Source organism: Pinus tabuliformis, chromosome 8 (assembly GCF_031772625.1).
Source record: "Pinus tabuliformis cultivar Carrire ecotype Pingquan chromosome 8, CPIR1, whole genome shotgun sequence".
NCBI lineage: Eukaryota > Viridiplantae > Streptophyta > Pinopsida > Pinales > Pinaceae > Pinus > Pinus tabuliformis.
Genome location: NC_142294.1, coordinates 1,575,951,793 through 1,575,977,178, shown reverse-complemented (window position 1 = coordinate 1,575,977,178; position 25,386 = coordinate 1,575,951,793). Strand labels below are relative to the sequence as shown.

General features: G+C 36.7%; 1 pseudogene; it reads left to right on the top strand.

Annotated features, from left to right (window-relative positions):
- The first annotated feature begins 23,862 nt into the window (after nt 1-23,862).
- On the top strand, nt 23,863-24,450 carry LOC149242052 (aminopeptidase M1 pseudogene; annotated as a pseudogene).
- The last annotated feature ends 936 nt before the right edge of the window (nt 24,451-25,386 follow it).

The window sequence follows — 25,386 nt, the reverse complement described above, 5'->3', positions numbered from 1 at the left end:
ATTAATGCTGGTTTTCCCGCAATTGATGATAGCTTTATGGTCACAATTGTAATTGCTGGACTTCCTTCTTCCTACACGCATTTTTTGGAGACTCTACAAGTAACTGGGAAATTAGAGAAACTAAAGTTTGATGAACTCTGTGAAATGTTAACTCAACATGATAAAACTTTTGGGAAGAAGAAGAAAGTTGGTGAAGATGTTTTTCTCACAGAGGCCAGCACTAGTAAGTCATCAGCAGATAGTTCTCGAGGAAGAGGCAGATGGAATCAGAATCAAGTAGCACATAATCGAGGTCGAAGCCAAAGCAGAGGAAACAATTTTAACAGAGGAGGAAGAAATAATTTTCAAGGTAGAGGAAACAACCAAGGAAGAGGCAATTTTCAAGGACAAGGATATAATAATCAAGGTAGAGGACAATCTCAAAATAGAAGTCAAAGCAGAGGCAGAGGACAATCTTCAGGAAGAGGAAGAGACTTAAGTCAAATTGTGTGTCGAAGATGTAACAAAGTTGGCCATTATGCTGAAGATTGTCGAACTTCACTTAATAAAATTCCCAAGTTTCAGCAGCATTCAGCGCAATTTGCAAATGATCAAGATGATGATAACTCAGAATATGTTTTTACTTCCTCACCAGCATCACAACTTTCATCCCATCTTAGAAGTGACTATGAAGATGCCTGGATATTGGATTCCGGGGCAACTCAGCACATGACTTGTCGACGTGATTTTTTCTGGATTTTTCAAGATTTCCAACTTAATTCCATTTTTCTTGCTGATGATACAAAACATACTCCTTATGGAAAAGGAGCAGTTAAAGTTTTTCTCCCTGGCATTGGAGAAAAAATGATTTCCAATGTATGGTATGTACCGAGTTTTAAGAAAAATTTGCTCTCTTTAGTCACGATTCGACAAGCAGGACATCAGGTGATTATGGAAGATGGTTTAGTCAAGATTAGTTCAATCAAACAGAACTTGAAAACAGTCATGACAGGTTATGAAGATGGAAAACTGTTACAGATGAAAGGGAGAGTTATTCCAAGGCATTCTGATTTTGTAGGGGCAGTGACTACAGGTATTTCACCTATAAGACTATGGCATGTAAGATATGGACATTTGAATTTTGAGAGTCTTTCTCAATTGCAGAAACAAGGAATGGTTAAAGGACTTCCCACATTCAAAAGGGAAAATGCAAAATGTGAAGCTTGCATTTATGGCAAACAAAGTCGAGAAAGTTTTCCAACAAGTTCATGGCGTGCAAACAGGCGGCTACAACTAGTTCACAATGATGTTTGTGGACCACTACAAACTTCCTTTGGTGGATGCAAATATTTCTTACTATTCATTGATGATTTCAGCAGAATGACTTGGGTTTAATTTTTGAAGAACAAGTCAGAAGCATTTGATAAATTTAAAATTTTTCGCCAACTTGTTGAAAATGAAGTCAAAGAAAAGATAGGTACTCTCAGGACAGATAATGGGGGAGAATTCACTTCAAATGAATTCAAAACTTATTGCAGTGAAAATGGCATAAGACGACATCTTACTAATGTTTATACTCCACAGCAAAATGGAGTAGTCGAAAGAATGGATCGCACTTTGTTAGGCATGGCGAGATCCATGTTAACTTTCAAAAGGTTAAGTCCAACATATTGGGCGGAAGCAATTCATACAGCTGTCTACTTAAGAAACAGATCTCCAACTGCTTCTTTAGACATAATCACACCTTATGAAGCTTGGTTTGGTTTCAAACCTCGAGTTAAACATCTTAGAGTTTTTGGGTCAGTTTGTTATGCCTTAGTTCCGAAAGAAAAACGAACTAAGCTTGAATCACGAAGTTTAAAATGCACAATGATTGGCTATTTTGATGAGAAGAAAGGGTATCGTCTTTTGACCAATGGAAAATTCATTGTAAGCAGAGATGTCATTTTTGATGAAACTGAGAGCAAAAGTGCTGAAGAAATTGAAAATCTTCTTCACAAGTTAGAAACTAAGGGAAATAAAAGAAATGGAAAAATGAAGAGTCAACCAACTTCACCAAATTGGTATGAACTTGATTTTCCTTCCTCTGAAGATGAGTCATCCAGTCCATCTACATCAACAACATAATCTGGGTCTTCTAGTAGTTCATCCGCATCTCCAAGCAGCATAATTTCTTCTGACAGTGATTCTCCACATTCTTCACCTGAACGACGAACATCAGTTTATAATAATCCTCTTTACAATGATAGAGACTTTACAGAAGCGCAAACAAGTGAGCACCAACTTCCGAAATGGGCAGTTCAACTTTTGAAAGATGTAAAGCCTGATGAACAGAATAAAACAGGCACCAGAAGGGCACATAGAAGTGAAGGCAATTTTGCCTTGATAGTAAATGATTTTACTGAACCTTCCACATACAAAGAAGCAGTAAAACATAAAGAATGGCAACAAGCTATGGTTGAAGAATATCAGGCAGTTATTGATAACAACACTTGGAAACTTGTTGATTGTCCAACAAATGTTAAACCCATAGGATGCAAATGGGTTTACAGAATTAAGTATAATCAAAAGGGAGAACTTGAAAAGTATAAAGCACGACTTGTCGCAAAAGGTTTTGCGCAGCAGGAAGGCATTGATTATGAGGAAACTTTTGCTCCTACAGCTAAATGGAACACCATCCGATTAACACTTGCATTGGCCACTCAAAAAGGATGGAAAGTTCATCAAATGGATGTGAAAAGTGCTTTTCTCAACGGGGATTTATAGGAGAAAGTGTATATGACCCAACCACCAGGTTTTGAAATTGAAGGACAAGAACATAAAGTCTGCAAATTGATTAAGGCTTTATATGGATTAAAACAAGCTCCCCGAGCTTGGTATGCAAAGATGGATGACTACCTTAAGAAAGTTGGTTTTCAACGAAGTGAATCTGATGATACTTTGTATGTGCGACAACAGGGAAAATATCTGGTAATTCTTGTTATTTATGTAGATGATTTGATCATTACTGGCAACCATGATGATCATATTGCACAGGTGAAAAAGGAGTTACAAGCAGGTTTTAAGATGACAGATTTGGGATTACTTCACTACTATCTTGGAGTTGAAGTCTTCCAACGTCCACATCATATTTTCATTTCTCAGAATAAGTATGCAACAGAGGTTCTTCAGCGATTTGGCATGCAGGATTGCAAGCCCGTTCTTACCCCCATGGAGCAAAACTTGAAACTTTCAAAATTTGAAGGGGGGGAAAGGTGGACAGTACAACTTACAGACAGTTGATTGGCAGCTTGATTTATTTGACAAATACTCGTCCTGATCTATCTTATGCAGTCAATATTCTTTCACGTTTTATGCAGGAACCACGAGACAACCACTGGAATGCAGCCAAAAGAGTTCTTCGATATATCCAAGGAACAAAAGATTTTGGTCTTCTTTACACAAAGACTAAAATTTTTGTACTTGGTGGATATTCTGATGCCGACTTTGCTGGGAGTATTGATGATCGAGCATCAACATCAGGTTATTTAATGAACATGGGGTCAGCAACAGTACCTTGGAGTTGTAAGAAACAAGCTACAGTGGCCACTTCTTCAGCAGAAGCAGAGTACATTTCAGCATGGGAAACAACATGTGAAATTGTTTGGTTGCGCCGAATTTTGCAGGACTTGGGCATTTCTCAAACATAGGCTACATCATTATTCATTGACAGCCAGTCAGCCATCAAACTTGCCAAGAACCCAGTTTTTCATTCAAAGACAAAGCATGTGGACACCAAGTATCATCATATCAAATCTCTCATTGCCAAAGATGTCCTCAAGCCAGTTTATTGTCCTTCCGAAGATCAGATCTCCGACATTCTCACAAAACTGCTTGGCAGAATAAAATTTACTAAGTTCAGGGCTGAACTTGATATCTGTTGTAATGTATCTTTGGATCATAGGGGGGAATGTTAGATGATCCAAAAATACAATTTTATCATAGGTTATAAAATTAGAATAAAATAATTATTAATTTAAGATATTAAATTAATAATTATTATTCTAGAATGTTTAATTATTTAATGGAGACTTTTAGAATTAGCATATTGTTGTAACTAGATATGACTCTCCAAATGTGTCGTATCTTAGGCTCTATTTTAGGAGATTTGTTAGCTAGTTGGTTTTTATAGCATTTATTGTAAATAGACACTTGTTATTTAAAAAGTGATCCATAATTAGAGGTAGTTAGGACATGGAGCTTATAAATAGCTCATTGCAAGAGTGTTTGTGTTGTTCGGGTGTAAACTCCTGCAAAATCAATTATGTAATTATTTTTTTCTGATTAATAAAATTATGTGTTTGAGGACACTTCTGCCATTAGTTAGTTCTCATCCATGCATATATATAACAACAAAATAGATATAGATACGTGATCTTAAACATCATGTTATTAAGTCTAGTATCCGCATGTCAATTTTTTAGTCCATACTGGAAATAAATCTTACATTAGATAAATCATAATTTCACTAAGTCATTCATTAGATAAATCATATCCACTTAAGCCATAAATGAAACAACAATAACTCTGATAAGTCACACACTAGATAAATCATAACCAAGTAAGTCATACATTAGGTCATACATCAAACATTTCAATCACCAATACCTAATCCATCTAATGATTTATATAACTAGTTTCACTTGTTCAACTAAATGCAACAATATTACATAACGTTCATAACTAAATAACATGTAACTACAAAGAGAGCCTTATCATAGGTATCTGTTATGAAACCAGCTCAAGAAAAAGATAGAAAAGATAGATCAACGCCTTAGAATTCAGCCTCTTCGAGGGGGCAACCTCCTTTACATTACATAAATGAACAATTCTTGGATGATTCAAATGACAAAACCTCCTTTCTATATATAGGAGTATAAGGAGTCACAATATAACCCGACCGACCTAACAATAATAATATAAAGCCACAAAAATAACAATAGAGGGATTCTATGGGGCACATTAATAACAATATGGGGATAATAGGGGTACATCAATACTGATAAGGGGTACAACTACAATAGTAATGGGTAATCACTAGTATTATAGGGACCCAACATGCCCCTCTCCTTCAAAAAAGTGTTGTCCCCAACGCTTGAGAAGTTCTGGATGCTTCTGTATAAAATTCTCATCCTCCCATGTGGAATCTTCAGCAGGTAAGTTCTTCCACTTGATAAGATACTCTGAAATTGATCGATTTCATAGCTGTCGAGTTCTTGTTTCTGTGACTGCTTCCGGTTCCAATATATTTTTTCCTTCCTTGTCAATTTCTGGCAATATTGTTTGAACTAGGAGCATGTCGCCTATAACCTTCTTTAAACATGAAACATGGAAAACTGGGTGCAATCGAGAAGCTGCAGGAAGCTCCAATTTGTGTGCCATAGTACCAATCTTTTGCAACACCTTGTATGGACCATAATACTTTGGTGATAATTTATTATCCTTCTTAGCTTGCTTGAGAGACATTTTCTTATATGGTTGTAGCTGTAGGAATACCCAATCACCTACATCAAAAATTCTTTCACTACGATGTTGATCTACCTGTTTTTTGATTCTATTCTGTGCCAACACAAGGTTATCCTTTAAGAGTTGGAGGACTTGTTGTTGATGTTCTATGTGATGTTCCACTGCTTGAACCTTAGAATTTTCTCTTAAATATGATGTGATGGATGGTGGCTGATACCCATAAAGTGCCATAAATGGGGTCATTTTTGTTGCTGTATGGAAGGAAGTGTTATACCACCATTCAGCCAGAGGCAACCATTTGACCCATTGTGTCTGTTTATCAGATACAAAGCAATGAAGATATCCTTCCAAACATTTGTTTACTATCTCAGTTTGCCCATCAGATTGAGGATGATAAGATGAGCTATGAGCTAACTGAGTACCAAGACAAGAAAATAATTCTGTCCAAAAATTTCCAGTGAAAATGGGATCTCTGTCACTTACAATAATCTTTGGGTTTCCATGTAGCTTTTGAATTGTTTCCATAAATGCAGTAGAAATTGTACTGGCTTTAAATGGATGTGATAATGCATAAAAGTGTGCATACTTGGTAAGTTTGTCAACTACCACCATGATGACACTCTTTCCCTCAGACTTGGGTAAACCCGTGATAAAATCCATTGAAACCTCCTCCCAACATTGGCTTAAAATGGATAAAGGTTGTAATAGACCCAGTGTCTTAATTGTTTCAACTTTATTTTGTTGGCAAACCAAACATTCCACCACAAAATTTTGAATATCTGATTTAAGGCCATCCCAAAAAAATTCCTTCTTAACCCTGTGGTAAGTTTTTAAAAATCCTGAGTGCCCTCCTAAGGGAGAAGTGTGCAATTCCATAAGAATCTTTTGTTTTAGCTGGGAATTCTTACAGAGGTATAAGCGATCTTTGTACCATAACGAATCATTTTTCCAGCTAAATGTATCAGACATACTGGAATCTTGTTGTAACTTTCGAATAAGTGCCCACACTTCTTCGTCATTCTTCCATTCCTCCCTTTCTTTGTTTATCCAATCTGGTTGGATAATAGAAATGGCGCACAACAATGCTTCCACATCCTCATCCTTTCTTGAGAGTGCATCTGCCACCACATTTTGCTTCCCTTTTTTGTAGATGATTTCAAAGTCATAACCCAACATCTTTGTGACCCACTTTTGTTGCTCTTCAGAGGATAATATTTGTTCTAAAAGGTATTTAAGGCTATCATGATCCATTTTTACCTTGAAGTGTCTTCCCATTAGGTAGGGTCGCCATTCTTAAGTGCATGGAGTATTGCAAACATTTCCTTCTCATAAATAGCTTTGTGTAAAAAATTTCCCTTGATTGGACGACTTTCAAAGGCAATGGGTATTTCATCTTGCATTAAAACAACACCAATTCCATTTCTTGAAGCATCACATTCCACAATAAAGGTTTTTGTGAAGTCTGGTGTAGCTAAGACCGGTGCTTGGCACATTGCCTCTTTAAGATGTTCAAATCCTTTGTTGCTTCTGGAGTCCATGAAAATGCATCTTTCTTCAATAATGTTGTTAGAGGTGTTGCTGTTCTCCCATAATTCTTAACAAACTTGTGATAATACCCTGTCAACCCGAGAAATCCTCGCAGATGCTTTATGGATGTGGGAATTTTCCATTCCTTAATGGCTTTAATTTTGCTAGGGTCTACCTTAACTCCTTCATGAGATACAATATGACCCAGATATTCCACCTCTTGGACTCCAAAGAAACATTTGGATCTTTTTGCATATAATTGTTTCTCCTCCAATAGTTGTAGCACCCTGTCAACATGTTCAACATGATCCTTCCAAGACTTGTTGTAGATTAGTATATCATCAAAAAATACTAACACAAATTTTCTAAGGAATGGTTTGAAAATTTAATTCATCAAACCTTGAAATGTTGAAGGTTCATTGGTAAGGCCAAAAGGCATGACCAAAAATTCATAATGACCCTCATGAGTTTTAAATGTTGTTTTCGGAATGTCTTCAGTCTTCATTCTGATTTGATGATATCCTGAACAAAGATCCAACTTGGTGAAGTAAATTGATCCAGTAATTCATCAATGATAGGAATGGGAAACTTATCTTTAATAGTGAGCTTGTTGAGCTCCCTATAATCCAGACACATGCGCCATGATCCATCCTTCTTGTGCACCAATACTACTGGAGCAGAGAAAGAACTTTGACTCGGTTGAATTATACCAGCCTCTAGCATTTCTGCAACCATACGTTCAATTTCACTCTTTTGGGCATAGGGATATCTGTACGGCCTGATGTTTGGAGGAACACTTCCTGGAATCAGATGAATAGCATGAACATGACCACAAATAGGTGGGAGACATTTGGGAGTCTCAAATACCTTGGAATGATTGTCCAAGACTTTTTGGAGATCTGGAGAAATAGATGATTCCAATGTGGAAACATCTAGCGAACATAATTGTGCAATTACACCTCTTTGTTCCTTTTTTTGAAGCTTTGTCATACCGTTAGAGCTGATTATCTTTCCCAGTTTCCCTGCAATACCCCTTAATTCAACTTCCTTTCCTTCCACAGAAAATTTAATGAAAAGTTCTTGAAAATTAAAAGCTATTGTACCCAAGGATTGTAGCCATTGGACTCCTAGTACAACATCAGCACCTCCCATTGGAATGGAAAGCATTGGGCTAGTCAATACATATTCTCCCATGGATAGCTTGATATTATGGCACTTTCCTGAGAAATTTATTGTTCCTCCATTTGCAATCATCACTTGACACTCTGGTGTTGGATATAAGAAGCAATTCAATTCTTTTGCTACCTTACAATGAATAAAATTGTGGGTAGTTCCTGAATCAATCAACAGTATTACCTTTTTCTTCTTGATTTGTCCTTTTATCTTGATGGTTTGAGGAGTGGTAATTCCCGCCAATGCATTACAAGATATGGTCGGATTCATTTCTTCTTTATCTAGTCTTTGTTCCTGGAGTATATCCTCTTCTTTTGACCTTTCTTGCTCCTTTTCTTCTTCCTCTTCCCAATCTATGTAGAATAATTTCTTCTCAGCACACTTATGACCTTTAGTGTATTTGCTATCACAACTATAATAAAGCCCTTTTGCTCTTTTTTCTTCCAATTTTTTTGGTGTCAACCTTATAGGTTGTGGAAGACTAGGGGCAACAACACTTCCATCTTTATAGTTGTGAGTGGTGTTCTTCCTGGTTGCCATAATTTTGCTTTCCATTTTTCTTGCTAACCTAAATGCCTTCTCTAATGAATCAGGTTCCCAAAGGCGAACATCATGTTGGATATTATCCTTTAAAGTCCCTATGAACACATCAATCCTATGCTCCTCTAGAATATTTTTTACTCTTATGTTCAATTTTTGGAACTCCTCAATGTGCTCCATTATTGAACCCTTTTGTTTGAGACTTATCAATTGGCTAAAAAAAATGTTGCTTTTTGTATCCTCATAATGTGCTGTAAATTCTTCCGTAAAAATTGCCCAAGTGATAATTTTTTTACGAGAGCAAAGCCATTGATACCATACAAACTAATTTGGTTCCAAATATAAAGTTGCAATGCGTACCTTTTGTGTGTTTTGCACATTATTGAGATCAAAAAATTGCTCCATCTGTAATATCCATGTTGCGGGATCCTTGCCATCAAACTTCCTCATATCGATTTTTGGAATATGGTGGGTCTTCGATCCAAATTAGGGTCTATGGAATCATGATTAACATTTCTTTTGTTCTCATCATGAGTTTCCTTTACTACCCTTTCACCATTAGTGACCATTTCTTTCAGCAACTTACTTATATTTATCTTCAATTCTTCCATGTCTGTCTTCAAATCTGTCTTCCAATCGTCCATCTTAGCTTCCATGCCATTTATCTTAGCTTCCATGCCCTTTATCTTAGATTCCATGCCATTTATCTTAGCTTCTGTTAGCTTTTGTGAGACTGACATTTGTTGCACTTGGTCTTGTAATTTTGATATATCATGTAGCATTTCTTCCTCTTCTTCATGAGTCATGCTACTGCTTTCAGGTTGCTTACTAGGTGTTTGCATTTTCTTCCCTCTGGGCATCAGTTAACGATAACAATTCTCTACTATGCCCTTTGAATTCCTTCAAAATAATTTTTCAAACCAAGCTTAAGCAAAAATTTAAAAAAATCTACACACCTTTTTTCACTTTGTGGGAGCTCGATATTGCCTCTGATGTATCTTTGTAAGTTCTGATCATCCAGTTTTGAAATTGTGATCTATAGTAGCCCTCTGTGTCCTCTTTCTAATGCCACCAGTCTGATCCCAATTGGATTCTCCAAGGAAGAGTTATGTCAAATCTTCCACAGTGACCTGATTATAGACTAGTTCAGTAGAGCGAACTTGTATGACGTTCCACATGTCCCTGTTTCAACCTTTGGCTCTGAAAAAGATATAAAAGAAACTACAGTCCGTCCTCTTTTTGTAGCTTCTTACGAAATTTCAATCCGATGCTCAAAGAGAAAGTTATGACGATTTTCCCAGGTCACCTGTTTGGAATGTAATTCAGGAGTCTGCAAAAAGACCAACTTCCCCAGATCATATCTCCGCAAATATAGCATGAAAAGCTCTGAAATTCTGACCTGAGATTTAGCACGACGTCTTCTCAAATGGGTTTTTTTTAGCTTCTGAAACATCGTAGAAAAAAGTTCTAGTGAAAATGCCACGATGACCTGTTTGGAGCAGCGAAACCCTAGAATCCAAAGCTCTGATACCAAATGTTATGAAAGCAGCTCAAGAAAAAGATAGAAAAGATAGATCAATGCCTTAGAATTCAGCCTCTTCGAGGGGGCAACCTCCTTTAAATTACATAAATGAACAATTCTTGGATGATTCAAATGACAAAACCTCCTTTCTATATATAGGAGTATAAGGAGTCACAATATAACCCAGCCGACCTAACAATAATAATATAAAGCCACAAAAATAACAATAGAGGAATTCTATGGGGCACAGTAATAACAATATGGGGATAATAGGGGTACAACAATATTAATAAGGGGTACAACTACAATAGTAATGGGTAATCACTAGTATTATAGGGACCCAACAATATCTATCTAAGTTAAAATGGACATGATAAATGGTCAAAAGTGAGGGGTCATTGCAACATATAGTCTCTGCGTCCTCCCGGATAGTAGATCTTGGGTTAGACTTGTCCCCTTTGTATCTTAACTTGGTCCACCAAGTGATGCCTGAGCCATCGAACCCTATGGTATAATATGCATATTGGTTTGATCATTATGGTTCCTACATCTGAGACCTATAATTCCCTCTAGTCAAGTTTGTGGGATTCATCAAAACATAATGTTATAGGGTAGATACATAAAAACATCATGAGTTTTATGAAAGTGGGGTGGTAGTACAAGACAATAGGACATTGGTCCAATTTTCTCTTTGATTCTAAAACGTCCTATAAATCGAGATGGTAATTTCATACCTTTCTTAACTGAATAGTGTTAGGAATAACAAAAAAAAAATAGAAAAAATAAAAACTTGGTCCCCCACTTTAAAACACCCTAAGAGATTGTGTAATGAGGCTAGGACATTCTCCAATATAGTAATAAAGAATCTTTCCAAACCAAGAGAACTTATATGATACAATGTGAAAATAACATACCAAGTGACCAAAACCATGGGTGCCAATGTAAAAGACCGCCCAAGCAAGGTCTGAATGCCTCCAAATGCATGAGAAGATGCCAAATAAGGGGAGTGATTTCCTCTATCAAGAAAATAACTACTCACAAAATGCCTCATCCCAGCCCAAACTATAAATATCCATTGACATTATTCTAACAAACCACAACCACTTTTCCCTGTCATCAAGACATCCATCGGAAGGGACATCAATTATGCAACAAAGGGTGGGTGTACTACTTCAAGGTTCACCAATCAAAATCACGAAACAATAATCCAAGTGAAACCCTATGAACACCTGCAAAAACGCTCAATAACTAATTCACTATGTCAAGGAGCAATAAATTAACCAACAATATTTAAGGAAACTCTTAGATGATGGATATCCCTCATCATGCTTGTGCTAAGGGTAAATCACATGTTTGAGCAATGTTATGCAATGCCCTCAATCACATTTCAAACACCATATGTGCTAGATGCAAGCTGTTATGAACCAGCTCAAGAAAAAGATAGAAAAGATAGATCCACGCCTTAAAATTTAGCCTCTTCGAGGGGGCAACCTCCTTTACATTACATAAATGAACAATTATTGGATGATTCAAATGACAAAACCTCCTTTCTACATATAGGAGTCTAAGGAGTCACAATTTAACACAACCGACCTAACAATAATAATATAAAGCCACAAAAATAACAATAGAGGGATTCTATGGGGCGTAGTAATAACAATATGGGGATAATAGGGGCACAACAATATTAATAAGGGATACAACTACAATAGCAATGGGGTAATCACTAGTATTATAGGGACCCAACATGCCCCTCTCCTTCAAAAAAGTGTTGTCCTCAACGCTTGAGTAGTTATGGATGCTTCTGTATAAAATTCTCATCCTCCCATGTGGAATCTTCAGCGGATAAGTTCTTCCACTTGATAAGATACTCCGAAATTGATCGATTTCGTAGCTGTCGAGTTATTGTTTCTGTGACTACTTCTGGTTCCAATATAATTTTTCCTTCCTTGTCAAGTTCGGGCAATATTGTTTGAACTGGGAGCTTGTCGCCTATAACCTTCTTTAAACATGAAACATGGAAAACTGGGTGCAATCGAGAAGCTGCAGGAAGCTCCAATTTGTATGCCATTGTACCAATCTTTTGCAGCACCTTGTACGGACCATAATACTTTGGTGATAATTTATTATCCTTCTTAGCTTGCTTGAGGGACATTTGCTTATATGGTTGTAGCCGTAGGAATACCCAATCACCTACCTCAAAACTTCTTTCACTGCGATGTTGATCTGCCTGTTGTTTCATTCAATTCTGTGCCAACATGAGGTTATCATTTAAGAGTTGGAGGACTTGTTGTTGATGTTCGATGTGATGTTCCACTGCTTGAAACTTAGAATTTTCTCTTAAATATGATGTGATGGATGGTGGATGATATCCATAAAGTGCCATAAATGGGGTCATTTTTGTTGCTGTATGGAAGGAAGTGTTATACCACCATTCAGCCAGAGGCAACCATTTGACCCATTGTGTCTGTTTATCAGATACAAAGCAACGAAGATATCCTTCCAAACATTTGTTTACTATCTCAGTTTTCCCATCAGATTGAGGATGATAAGATGAGCTATGAGCTAAATGAGTACCAAGACAAGAAAATAATTTTGTCCAAAAATTTCCAGTGAAAATGGGATCTCTGTCACTTACAATAATCTTTGTGTTTCCATGTAGCTTTTGAATTGTTTCCATAAATGCAGTAGAAACTGTACTGGCTTTAAATGGATGTGATAATGCATAAAAGTGTGCATACTTGGTAAGTCTGTCAACTACCACCTTGATGACACTCTTTCCCTCAGACTTGGGTAAACCTGTGATAAAATCCATTGAAACCTCCTCCCATCGTTGGCTTGGAATGGATAAAGGTTGTAATAGACCCGGTGTCTTAATTGTTTCAACTTTATTTTGTTGGAAAATCAAACATTCCACCAAAAACTTTTGAATATCTGATTTAAGGCCATCCCAAAAAGATTCCTTCTTAACCCTGTGGTAAGTTTTTAAAAATCCTGAGTGCCCTCCTAAGGGAGAAGTGTGCAATTCCATAAGAATATTTTGTTTTAGCTGGGAATTCTTACAGAGGTATAAGCAATATTTGTACCATAACGAATCATTTTGCCAGCTAAATGTATTAGACGTACTGGGATCTTGTTGTAACTTTCGAATAAGTGCCCACACTTCTTCGTCATTCTTCCATTCCTCCCTTGCTTCATTTATCCAATCTGGTTGGATAATAGAAATGGCACACAACAATGCTTCCACATCCTCTTCCTTTCTTGAGAGTGCATCTGCCACCGCATTTTGCTTCCCTTTTTTGTAGATGATTTCAAAGTCATAACCCAACATCTTTGTGACCCACTTTTGTTGCTCTTCAGAGGATAATCTTTGCTCTAAAAAGTATTTAAGGCTATCATGATCCGTTTTTACCTTGAAGTGTCTTCCCATTAGGTAGGGTCGCCATTTCTTAAGTGCATGGAGTATTGCCAACATTTCCTTCTCATAAATAGCTTTATGCAAAAACTTTCCCTTGATTGGACGACTTTCAAAAGCAATGGGTCTTTCATCTTGCATTAAAACAGAACCAATTCCATTTCCTGAAGCATCACATTCCACAATAAAGGTTTTTGTGAAGTCTGGTGTAGCTAAGACCGGTGCTTGGCACATTGCCTCTTTAAGATGTTCAAAGGCCTTTGTTGCTGCTGGAGTCCATGAAAATGCATCTTTCTTCAATAATGTTGTTAGAGGTGCTGCTATTCTCCCATAATTCTTAACAAACTTGCGATAATACCCTGTCAACCCGAGAAATCCTCGTAGATGCTTTATGGATGTGGGGATTTTCCATTCCTTAATGGCTTTAATATTTCTATGGTCTACCTTAACTCCTTCATGAGATACAATATGACCCAGATATTCCACCTCTTGTACTCCAAAGAAACATTTGGATCTTTTTGCATATAATTGTTTCTCTTCCAATAGTTGTAGCACCCTGTCAACATGTTTAACATGATCCTTCCAAGACTTGCTGTAGATTAGTATATCATCAAAAAATACTAACACAAATTTTCTAAGGAATGGTTTGAAAATGGAATTCATCAAACCTTGAAATGTTGAAGGTGCATTGGTAAGGCCAAAAGGCATGACCAAAAATTCATAATGACCCTCATGAGTTCTAAATGCTGTTTTCAGAATGTCTTCAGTCTTCATTCTGATTTGATGATATCCTGAACGAAGATCCAACTTGGTGAAGTAAATTGATCCATGCAATTGATCCAGTAATTCATCAATGACAGGAATGGGAAACTTATCTTTAATAGTGAGCTTGCTGAGCTCCCTATAATCCGGACACATGCGCCATGATCCATCCTTCTTGTGCACCAATACTACTGGAGTAGAGAAAGAACTTTGACTCGGTTGAATTATACCAGCCTCTAGCATTTTTGCAACCATACATTCAATTTCACTCTTTTGGGCATAGGGATATCTGTACGGTCTGATGTTTGGAGGAACACTTCCTGGAATTAGATGAATAGCATGATCATGATCACGAATAGGTGGGAGACCTTTGGGAGTCTCAAATACCTTGGAATGGTTATCCAAGACTTTTTGGAGATATGGAGAAATAGATGATTCCAATGTGGAAACATCTAGCGAACATAATTGTGCAATTACACCTCTTTGTTCCTTTTTTTGAAGCTTTGTCATACCGTTAGAGCTGATTATCTTTCCCAGTTTCCCTGTAATACCCCTTAATTCAACTTCCTTTCCTTCCACAGAAAATTTAATGAAAAGTTCTTGAAAATTAAAAGCTATTTTACCCAAGGATTGTAGCCATTGGACTCCTAGTACAACATCAGCACCTCCCATTGGAATGGAAAGCATTGGGCTAGTCAATACATATTCTCCCATGGATAGCTTGATATTATGGCACTTTCCTGAGAAATTTATTGTTCCTCCATTTGCAACCATCACTTGACACTCTGGTGCTGGATATAAGAAGCAATTCAATTCTTTTTCTACCTTACAATGAATAAAATTGTGGGTACTTCCTGAATCAATCAACAATATTACCTTTTTCTTCTTGATTTGTCCTTCTATCTTGATGGTTTGAGGAGTGGTAATTCTTGCCAACGCATTACAAGATATGGTTGGATTTATTTCTTCTTTATCTAGGCTTTGTTCCTGGAGTATATCCTCTTCTTTTGACCTTTCTTACTCCTTTTCTTCTTCCTCTTCACAATCTATGTAGAATAATTTCTTCTTAGCACACTTATGACCTTTAGTGTATTTGCTATCACAACTATAACAAAGCCCTTTTGCTCTTTTTTCTTCCAATTGTTGTGGTGTCAGCCTTATAGGTTGTGGAAGACTAGGGGCAACAACACTTCCATCTTCATAGTTGTGAGTGGTATGCTTCCTGGTTGCCATAATTTTGCTTTCCATTTTTTTTGCTAACCTGAATACCTTCTCTAATGAATCAGGTTCCCAAAGGCAAACATCATGTTGGATATTATCCTTTAAATTCCTTATGAACACATCAATCCTATGCTCCTTTGGAATATTTTTTACCCTTATGTTCAATTTTTGGAACTCCTCAATGTGCTCCATTATTGAACCCTTTTGTTTGAGACTTATCAATTGGCTAAAAAAAGTGTTGCTTTTTGTATCCTCATAATGTGCTGTTAATTCTTCCGTAAAAATTTCCCAAGTGATAATTTGTTTACGAGAGCAAAGCCATTGATAACATACAAACTGATTTGGTTCCAAATATAAAGTTGCAATACGTAACTTTTGTGTGTTTTGCTTATTATTGAGATCGAAAAATTGCTCCATCTGTAATATCCATGTTGCGGGATCCTTGCCATCAAACTTCCTCATATCAATTTTTGGAATATGGTGGGTCTTCAATCCCACATTAGAGTCTATGAAATCATGATTAACATTTCTTTTGTTAGCATCATGAGTTTCCTTTACTACCTTTTCACCATTAGTAAGTATTTCTTGTAGAAAATTTGTCAAATCTGTCTTCAAATCTGCCATGTCTCTCTTCAAATCTGTCTTCAAATCATCAATCTTAGCTTCCACGCCCTTTATCTTAGATTCCACGCCATTTATCTTAGCTTCTGTTAGCTTTTGTGAGAGTGAAATTTGTTGCACTTGGTCTTGTAATTTTGATATATCATGTAGCATTTCTTCCTCTTCTTCATGAGTCATGCTAGGGCTTTCAAGTTGCTTACTAGGTGTTTGCATTTTCTTTCCTCAGGGAATCAGTTACTGATAACAATCCTCTACTATGCCCTTTGAATTTCTTCAAAATAATTTTTCAAACCAAGCTTAATAAAAAATTTAAAAAAATCTACACACCTTTTTTCACTTTGTAGGAGCTTGATATTGCCTCTGATGTCTCTCTGTAATTTCAGATCATCTAGTTCTAAAATTGCAACCTGTAGTAGCCCTCTATCTCTTCTTTCCAATGCCACCAGTCTGATCCCAATTGGATTCTCCAAGGAAGAGTATTGTCAAATCTCCCACAGTGACCTGATTATAGACTAGTTCAGTAGAGCGAACTTGTACGACGTACCACGTGTCGCTGTTTCGACCTTTGGATCTAAAAAATATATACAAGAAACTACAGCCTATCCTCTTTCTATACCTTCTGACGAAATTTCAATCCGATGCTTAGAGAGAAAGTTATGATGATTTTCCCCAGGTCACCTATTTGGAATGTAATTTAGGAGTTTGCAAAAAGGCCAACTTCCTCAGATCATATCTCCGCAAATATAGCACGAAAAGATCTGAAATTCAGACCTGATATTCAACGCAATGTCTTCTCAAATGGGTTTTTTATTTAGCTTCTGAAACGTCGCAAAAAAATGTTATAGCTAAAATTCCATGATGACCTGTTTGGAGCAGCGAAACCCTAGAATCCAAAGCTCTGATAATAAAATGTTATGAACTAGCTCAAGAAAAAGATAGAAAAGATAGATCCACGCCTTAAAATTCAGTCTCTTCGAGGGGGAAACCTCCTTTACATTACATAAATGAAAAATTCTTGGATGATTCAAATGACAAAACCTCCTTTCTATATATAGGAGTCTAAGGAGTCACAATATAACCGAGCCGACCTAACAATAATAATATAAAGCCACAAAAATAACAATAGAGGGATTCTATGGGGCACAGTAATAACAATATGGGGACAATAGGGGCACAACAATATTAATAAGGGATACAGCTACAATAGTAATGGGGTAATCACTAGTATTATAGGGACCCAACACAAGCCTCCAAACAAGAAATGATGATGCCAACCACGAACATAATGTGCATTATCTAACATGGGATATCCATAATAAGTCATAGTAACAAACCCCCATGGTTATGTGATTTCGAGGGAAATGACACCGGGTAAGTGCGCATAAGAAAAAGTTTCCTTAAGACACCTCAACACTCACCCGAGGTGATAAACAATGTCATGAGGGAAGTGTCAAGGAGAATGTAAGCACAAACCATGAATTTCCTCAATAAAAGCATTAAGCTCCATCAAATAATCCTTCAATCACAAGCCTAATATAAAGAAGATTTTAATTTATAGTCACTTACATAAGCGCTTTGGGTAACAAGATATGCGAAAAAAATCAATACTCCATGTGCAACATGCTTGGTTAGGGTTAACAAATGCCATCTAGCACTCAACCTTGATTTAAAAAGGAATAACTCTTTGTTCAATATTGTGAAAAAATGATATGGATTAGACTAATAAAGCAACTAATATAATAACATGATGCCCAAGGCTAGGGAGATGAATGCCATTCATAAGCTTTATATCCTTTTTATATATAAATCCTTCATCAAGTGTGACTTATAGAACTCATGAAGGGTTGTTGTTGTTGTTTTTTTTTTCTTTTACATTGAAGGGGCTAGCTTAATTGGTAGTTTCCAATTGATACCAAGGAAATCCATAATGTTTTTCTTGCAAGAAACAAGCACAAATATGCATGTGATGATGAGTACACATCAACCTACAAGTCAATGAAGGGTGTTTGAGTGGTCAATGGATTGGAGTATAAGATAACATGCAATACATCTAAGGTTTCTTATGTTTTAGACACAAAAGACTTCTTATTTCGTAGGAATAAGAAGAAGCAGAGAATCACAGCACAGAGCAACTTTGGTGATTATGATATGGCTTCTCATTTTCACGGTGTTTTTTTTTGGCACATCGCCAAAAAAAAATCAACGATTTTATCAACACTGGTCCAAAATATGTTGCTTTGAACTCATTGTTCTCTCTCCATTGGCAACTCTGTTAGCAAAACTGACTTATTAGTACCTAATCTAAAGGTAGTTGCTCAAGTGGAAAAATACCAAAATACTTTGACTTAGCACTGTTTGGAAGTTAAATTTTGTTTGATATCAAGACTGCATTGGAGAATTTATATTACTAGGATCTATAGTATGAAAGTCTTATTGTTGAAATCATGTTATGATATAAGACGTTTTGAACAGCTGGAAGTTGATAGCTTGAATTTTTTTACTTTTGGTATCTTTGATGTAACGCTGCACTCCCATGCACATATGTCTTAAAATAATATTTTCAACTACTATTTGAAAACGAGAAAACACCTTTTTGTAGTTTGCTTCTCCCCCTTTCACATTTTGCTTCTCACATTGTAGCATTCTTAACAATAAGAGGGAGAGCTTGCCCAAGTACTTCGGCCTTTGCATCTGCAAGTGGTAATCAGCTTGATAGCCCTTTCCATACGCAAGAATGGTTCACAAATTTCTTGGCACAGAAGGACCAAGGAGGCCCATACCCCTAGCTCTCGCCCACCTCTATGTAGCTGAAACAATGTTTCTAAAGAGAGGATTTTAACAACAATACTTCGCTTAGAATGTTACTTCACATAACAGGGAAAACCAGGCAGACCTTGTTTGAGCAAAGGGAACTGAACCATCAATGTATCCTCTTAGCTACTATAAATCTCAAGATAGATTATTCATCACAAACAGACGAATATTTCAATAATATAGTTCTCATCTCTCTGGATACACTACTTGACAATATCTACAATAGCCAAAACCGAATGATTATTGAAGAGCAAACCCTAATTCAACCTGTGAGACACATTGTAGAGAGACAAAGACAACAAGCAATACACAACCAATTTGGGTTTTGGCCTTCTGATATGAGGTTATCAAGTGATATCTCTGCTGTTCAATTATACATACAAATATCTATAATGTGCAAGATCCTATCATTTATTTTGTCCCACTCTGAGTAGGATAAGTCTTGTAGATATCTTTGTTTTTTTTAAATGTCTGAAAAGCTTAGATATTTTTGGAGATGGACACAGTTTTGGAGTCCTCTGGACTATTTTGATTGTGGCAGCAGATAGCCATAATAGATGTGCTCTGTATTCTTCTTCAGAAGAGCCTCTTTTCCTCTAAAAGAGAATGCACTGCAAACTTATATCAAAAGTGTTGAAAACAGAGTTAAGTAAAAACTATTCATAAACTTAAGAAAAATAAGCACCCTTGCAAGATCGATTCCTTTGTTAGAGCACAGTATAAAGGCAAGATTCCCAACAAATTTGGAAGAAATAATGCTGCCATGTGAAAAAATCTGAGAATGATGTCTGGCTTTCTGATGGATTTAATGTTGCCATTGATAGGCAATTCAAGAAATCAGCTTTGGCATCTCCCGTAGCACGGAGTAATGTTGTATTTTGTGATGGTTATAATCGATGTGCTTTCTTGACTGCAGATTACATGCCTTCAAGAGTTTCTACGAGGCTTGAGTGGAAAAATCTAAAAGGAACTCATGAACTTCGAAGTCAAATCGACAGCTGGTTGAAGGATGGCAATTTGAACTTCTGCAAAATGAGCAATAAGGATTTCATCTATCTACTACAGCATGGTAAATTTCCAAGATATGATGAATACTACAATTTCATGAAAGCTCTCAATGCTTCTATGGCGAAAGCCCGAGTATGTGCTTCTGCCGAGTTCTCTATGGGAGCAATTCAGGAGAGTGTTGTTGCCTGCTTTCTGAAAATTCTACCAGAATACTTTAATGGAGCACAATTTTTTTTAACTCCCTTGGGACTGCATCCTCACAACATCATGAAGAATTACGTGGCTCTGGTTCTATTGATAGGTTCGATCAACTACATAGATAGTTGAGTAAGATCTTAGTAGGAAGGTATTGTGATAAGAAGCTCATCTTTTTTGGATCAGAGGTTAAACTTACTAGTGATTATCATGTTGGTCATATTTATAAGATTGAAGGGCCCCAGAATGTGGGTGGGCCTGTTATATATGGAAGAGAACTCATTTTGAAATTGTCACATCCAAAGGAGACATTGAAGGCCACGCTACTGCAATTCAACGATGAAGAAACATCTGAAGCTTCATTTTCATCTTCAGGTGAGAAGATAAAATTGAGTAATAAAGGTACTAAAGGGGCCACGCTATTGCAATTCAATGAAGGAACACCTGTGGCGTCATTTTCATTTTCAGGTGACCGGGTAAAATTGAGTACTAAAGCTTCTAAAGGGAGCGTAGAGGGAACCTTTGAAGTTGTCAATGACAGTTCCATCGTTATTCAAAATTGGGTGAAGTCTCTGATTCCTAAGAAATTGCAGTGTTTGGGTAGAAACATTGGTTTTGTAGCATTCCTGGTTACCAAAGAAGCTAGTGACAAACATATGCCTTCAGTTGAAAAGTCTCTCATTGAAAAGATTTTGACAACAGAGAACTTAAAGAGTGTTGAGCACGAACTACCAGATGGTATTTGCAAGCTTTTCAAACAATTCGAGTCAATAGTTGGAGCTCCTCTTGATCAAGCGGCGTGGGTCACACTCATATCTCATAAACAGGCCGGAACACTAATTTCACATCTTTATAAGACATCCATAGAAGAATTCGTAAAAAAAAACATTGAAGCCATGGTTTGGAAAGAGTTGCAGAGTACTCTTCAAAATAACTTTGAAGCTAAAGGCAAAGAAACTGTAAATCTTCTACAAGAAAACTTTCATAGAGAGGAAGACGCATTCCTTTCAGAAATGAAGCGGGACATGTCAATAATCATAGGCAAACCTATTTGCGAGTCCATCAAGGCTTGTGAAGTTCAGAGTATATGGTATACTTACTATGAACCTGTTGTTCTGAAGGTTTCAATTGAAAGACTTGAGAAATTGAGCATTGCAAGATTTCTGAGCTGATGCCAAGGAAAAATGATTTGGAGGAGTTAAGCTGAAATGCCGAGTATCAGATCACTCCTACGTGCACTAATCAATTTGAGTTAGTTACCCTTGACCCTGAGATAGAACGAATATTGCAATGCGTGGCCCTCAATTCCAGGCACTTGTTGGCATTCATTCAGAATTTGGTTGATCCATGCATGTATGTCTATAGCTACTTGTTGGGACTCAGAAATGTCATATTTTCATCCACCTTTTTCTTCACTATTCCTTACATTTCATCATCCCATTAACCTTTTATCATATCATTTTCATAAATACATTTGGGTTTCACCTTCTTATTTTCCATTTTATTCATTTTTGTATTACAAGTGAATTTATGATTAAATATTAGAAAATATACATATTTTTATATATATCTCAAGAATATGTGAGTTTTGTGATGTGTAGGAAATATGTGAAGAATTAATATCTCCTCCACCATATTAAGGAGATAATTATGAAAGCCTATTCCTAAGGAGAAAATCATGGAGAATTTGGTTGGCATATCTTATCCTATTCCTAAGGAGAAAATCATGGAGGATTTGGTTGACATATCTTATCCTATTCCTAAGGAGAAAATCATGGAGGATTTGGTTGGCATATCTTATCCAACTCCTAAGGAGAAGATCATGGAGGATTTGGTTGGCATATCTTATCCAAGATATGTGAGAGATTTATGGAGGATTTAAAGGGATCATATTTTGTAATAATGGGAAAGTAGTTAAAAATGCTTGAGAGATTTGTGGGATCATATTTTGTAATAATGGGAAAGTAGATTAGTGGATGATCATTATGAGTTTGTTACTCATCCCATTGTATAAATAGGAGTACAATCTCCTCCATTTGTAATCGGGAAGTTTTTGTAATCTTAGAATTTTGGAGTATGTAATCTTAGAAGCTTAGAGTTGTAATCTTAGAGTTGGTTTGTAATGAAGATTTCGAAATAAAGGATCATATTTCAATTTTGCTTCTACATCTGGGTCTCCATTGAAGTGGTGTGCTGGTGGAGTTATGGAGGGCCCCCATGGCCTGACTTTCATGCTTATTTGTTTATAATTTATTTTATGTTTTTGTTTGATTTCAGCTTTCAAGTTTTGTTAAATGTTCTAATATTGGAAGAGTCTTATTTGAAGGTGTTCTTGTAAGAGAACCATAAGATCTCATACAATTATTAGATCTAGGTTTATTTCATTTCAGCTTTTAATTTCTTATTATATGTTCTAATGTTGGAAGAGATCTTGTAGAATATGTTCTTATAAGAGAATCATAGATCTCAAACAGTTGTTAGATCTAAGTTTGATTAGTTATTGAAAGATATCTTAATGAATATGTTCTTGTAAGGGGACTTTAAGATCTTGGACAAATTAGGAATCTTTCTAGATCTATATATTTTAGATAAGTACTTCTAAGTTTACCTTCCCGGGTTGACATTAAATTAAACTCTAATTTGCATCTACATTTTAGACCACACACTGCTCGCGCATGGGTTCAAGGTTAGATGGCATAAATCCTATTTGAAGATTCAAGAGGGGTTACGATTTATTGTCTTGAGTAACAACTGATAAAAACTTTTATTTGGCTCAGTCACTGCACAAGACCTTTCTGACATAGTAAAGGCACAACTACAGAGGGATATTGATAAGCAACGTATCACTATTCCCAGGATCCGTGACTTGGAGAAAATTGTATGAAGACTATATTTTGACAACATAATGGTTTTGGGAGAGAGATAGGGGAAAAATGAAAAGAAAACAGGGTTAGGCTTAGGCTTAGGCTTGTTGACAGGGGAAAGTTTGGAGTGGCGTTCTGAAGAAAATGAAAAGAAATGCGGGGCAGATCTTCCGGGGGTTCATTTTCCCCCAAATTGATTGTGCTCCTCTGCGTTGCGAGTTTTTTCATCGGTATGCTCTTTACTAACAAAATGTGGAGAAATCCTGAGACGTATGATGACGTTGATCCCACACACAAATGAGAATTGCAAGTTCTTTCTCAAGATTGTGAAGACAAGCCTAAAGTCGAAAATGGCGAAAGCAGAGATATAATGGGGGAAGTTGCCAAGACACATCAAGCCATTCAATCGTTAGAAAAAACAATTTCTTCTCTTGAAATGGAATTAGTAGTTGCTCGGACTGCAAAATCAGCCAACCTCAATGGGTCACCTGTTCTTGAGAAGCCTAATGGACAAGGCCCTGAGGTACGCCAAAAGGCATTTGTTGTGATTGGAATCAATACAGCTTTTAGCAGTAGAAAGCGACGAGACTCTGTTCGAGAAACCTGGATGCCACAAGGATGAGACAATTATGGACATTGAATTTCAGGGTACTCTGAATGATCAGATGGAGGGATTTTATTGAAGTGCATATGTGGTCAATGGTGAGAAGAGGAATATGGCAGTTACTCAGTTTGAGCCAACAGATGCTCGAAGGTGTTTTCCTTGCTGGGATGAACCTTCATACAAGGCAACATTTAAAATAACAATTCAAGCACCTGTTGACAGAGTAGTTTTATCAAATATGCCAGTTGTTGAAGAAAATTCTGATGGACATTTGAGAACAGTCAGTTTCCAGGAATCACATGTTATGTCAACATACTTGGCAGCAATTGTTGTGGGGGAATTTGAGTATATAGAACGAACAACTACAACAGGAAATAAAGTTCGTGTGTATTGTCAAGCTGGTAAAACCAACCAAGGGATGTTTGCTCTGGATGTTGCAGTAAGAACACTTCCATATTACGCCAAATATTTTGGGGCTCCTTACACCCTGCCAAAGCTGGATATGGTTGTAGTACCTGATTTTTCTGCTGGGGCAATGGAGAACTATGGTCTAGTTACATATCGGGAATCTAGTTTGCTATATGACGAGCAGCATTCTGTGGCTGCAAGTAAACAAATGGTTGCAGTTATCGTGACACATGAATTAGCCCACCAGTGGTTCAGAAATTTGGTTACAATGGAATGGTGGACTCACCTATGACTGAATGAGGGGTTTGCGAATTGGATTAGCTATTTGGCAGCGGATTACCTATTTCCTGAGTGGAAAATATGGACTCAATTTATTAATTCAACAGTGAATGCTTTTAGGGTGAATTACATCAAAACTTAATGATAGGAGTCTGCATGACAATGGCTTGAAGGTGGCATAAATGTGTGCAGAAACAATGACAGGATGAATTTAAATACCAAAGTGAAAGGAGTAGAAAATTGACATGGTATATATTGCATGACCGGCTACGAATTTTATCTTTGGAAAATTGCATGATTGGCTAGGAATTTTATCTCTACAAACAACAAGAGTACAAAGCCAAAACTATTTTCCCTACCACCTTTGGGTTTTCATTTACATGTGGAGATGTACATATTGCAGTTTTCTGATTAAGAAATTGAGTGTACAAAATGTTTGTCAAAAGTTTGTTTGTTCTTTTTTTACCCAAAGAATTGCACACAAGAGTCATATGCCCCAGCCTAGTTATTTGAATCTTAAGCAATACCCCAAGCATAAGTCGCAACCATTTTTACTCCGGGATCATAGAGAATCCATATTCCATTTACCACCCCTTATTTATATTACAACTTCACCTTATGTTATAATTTGTATTAGTTTGAGGGTAAAACACTAATATACCGTATTGAAGAAAGTTTTGGCCACTAGGATGGTATAACAAGTCATTTGGCTTAGGTAAGGTCTTTGATGGATGACTATTCCACCTATTTTTATAATAAAAATTCTTACAAGTAATGCTGAGGGTTATAACTCTTTTAGCGGAGATTTGGGTCTAGTGGGTCTTGGGTCCAGATTTTGAAACTAGCTCTGATACTACGTGTGAGGACCCAACTATAGGTCCTCTAACTACTACTACACTGATTGAAATTAATTTCGCTAATTTTCATAATAAGGAAAATTTTAGGTTTA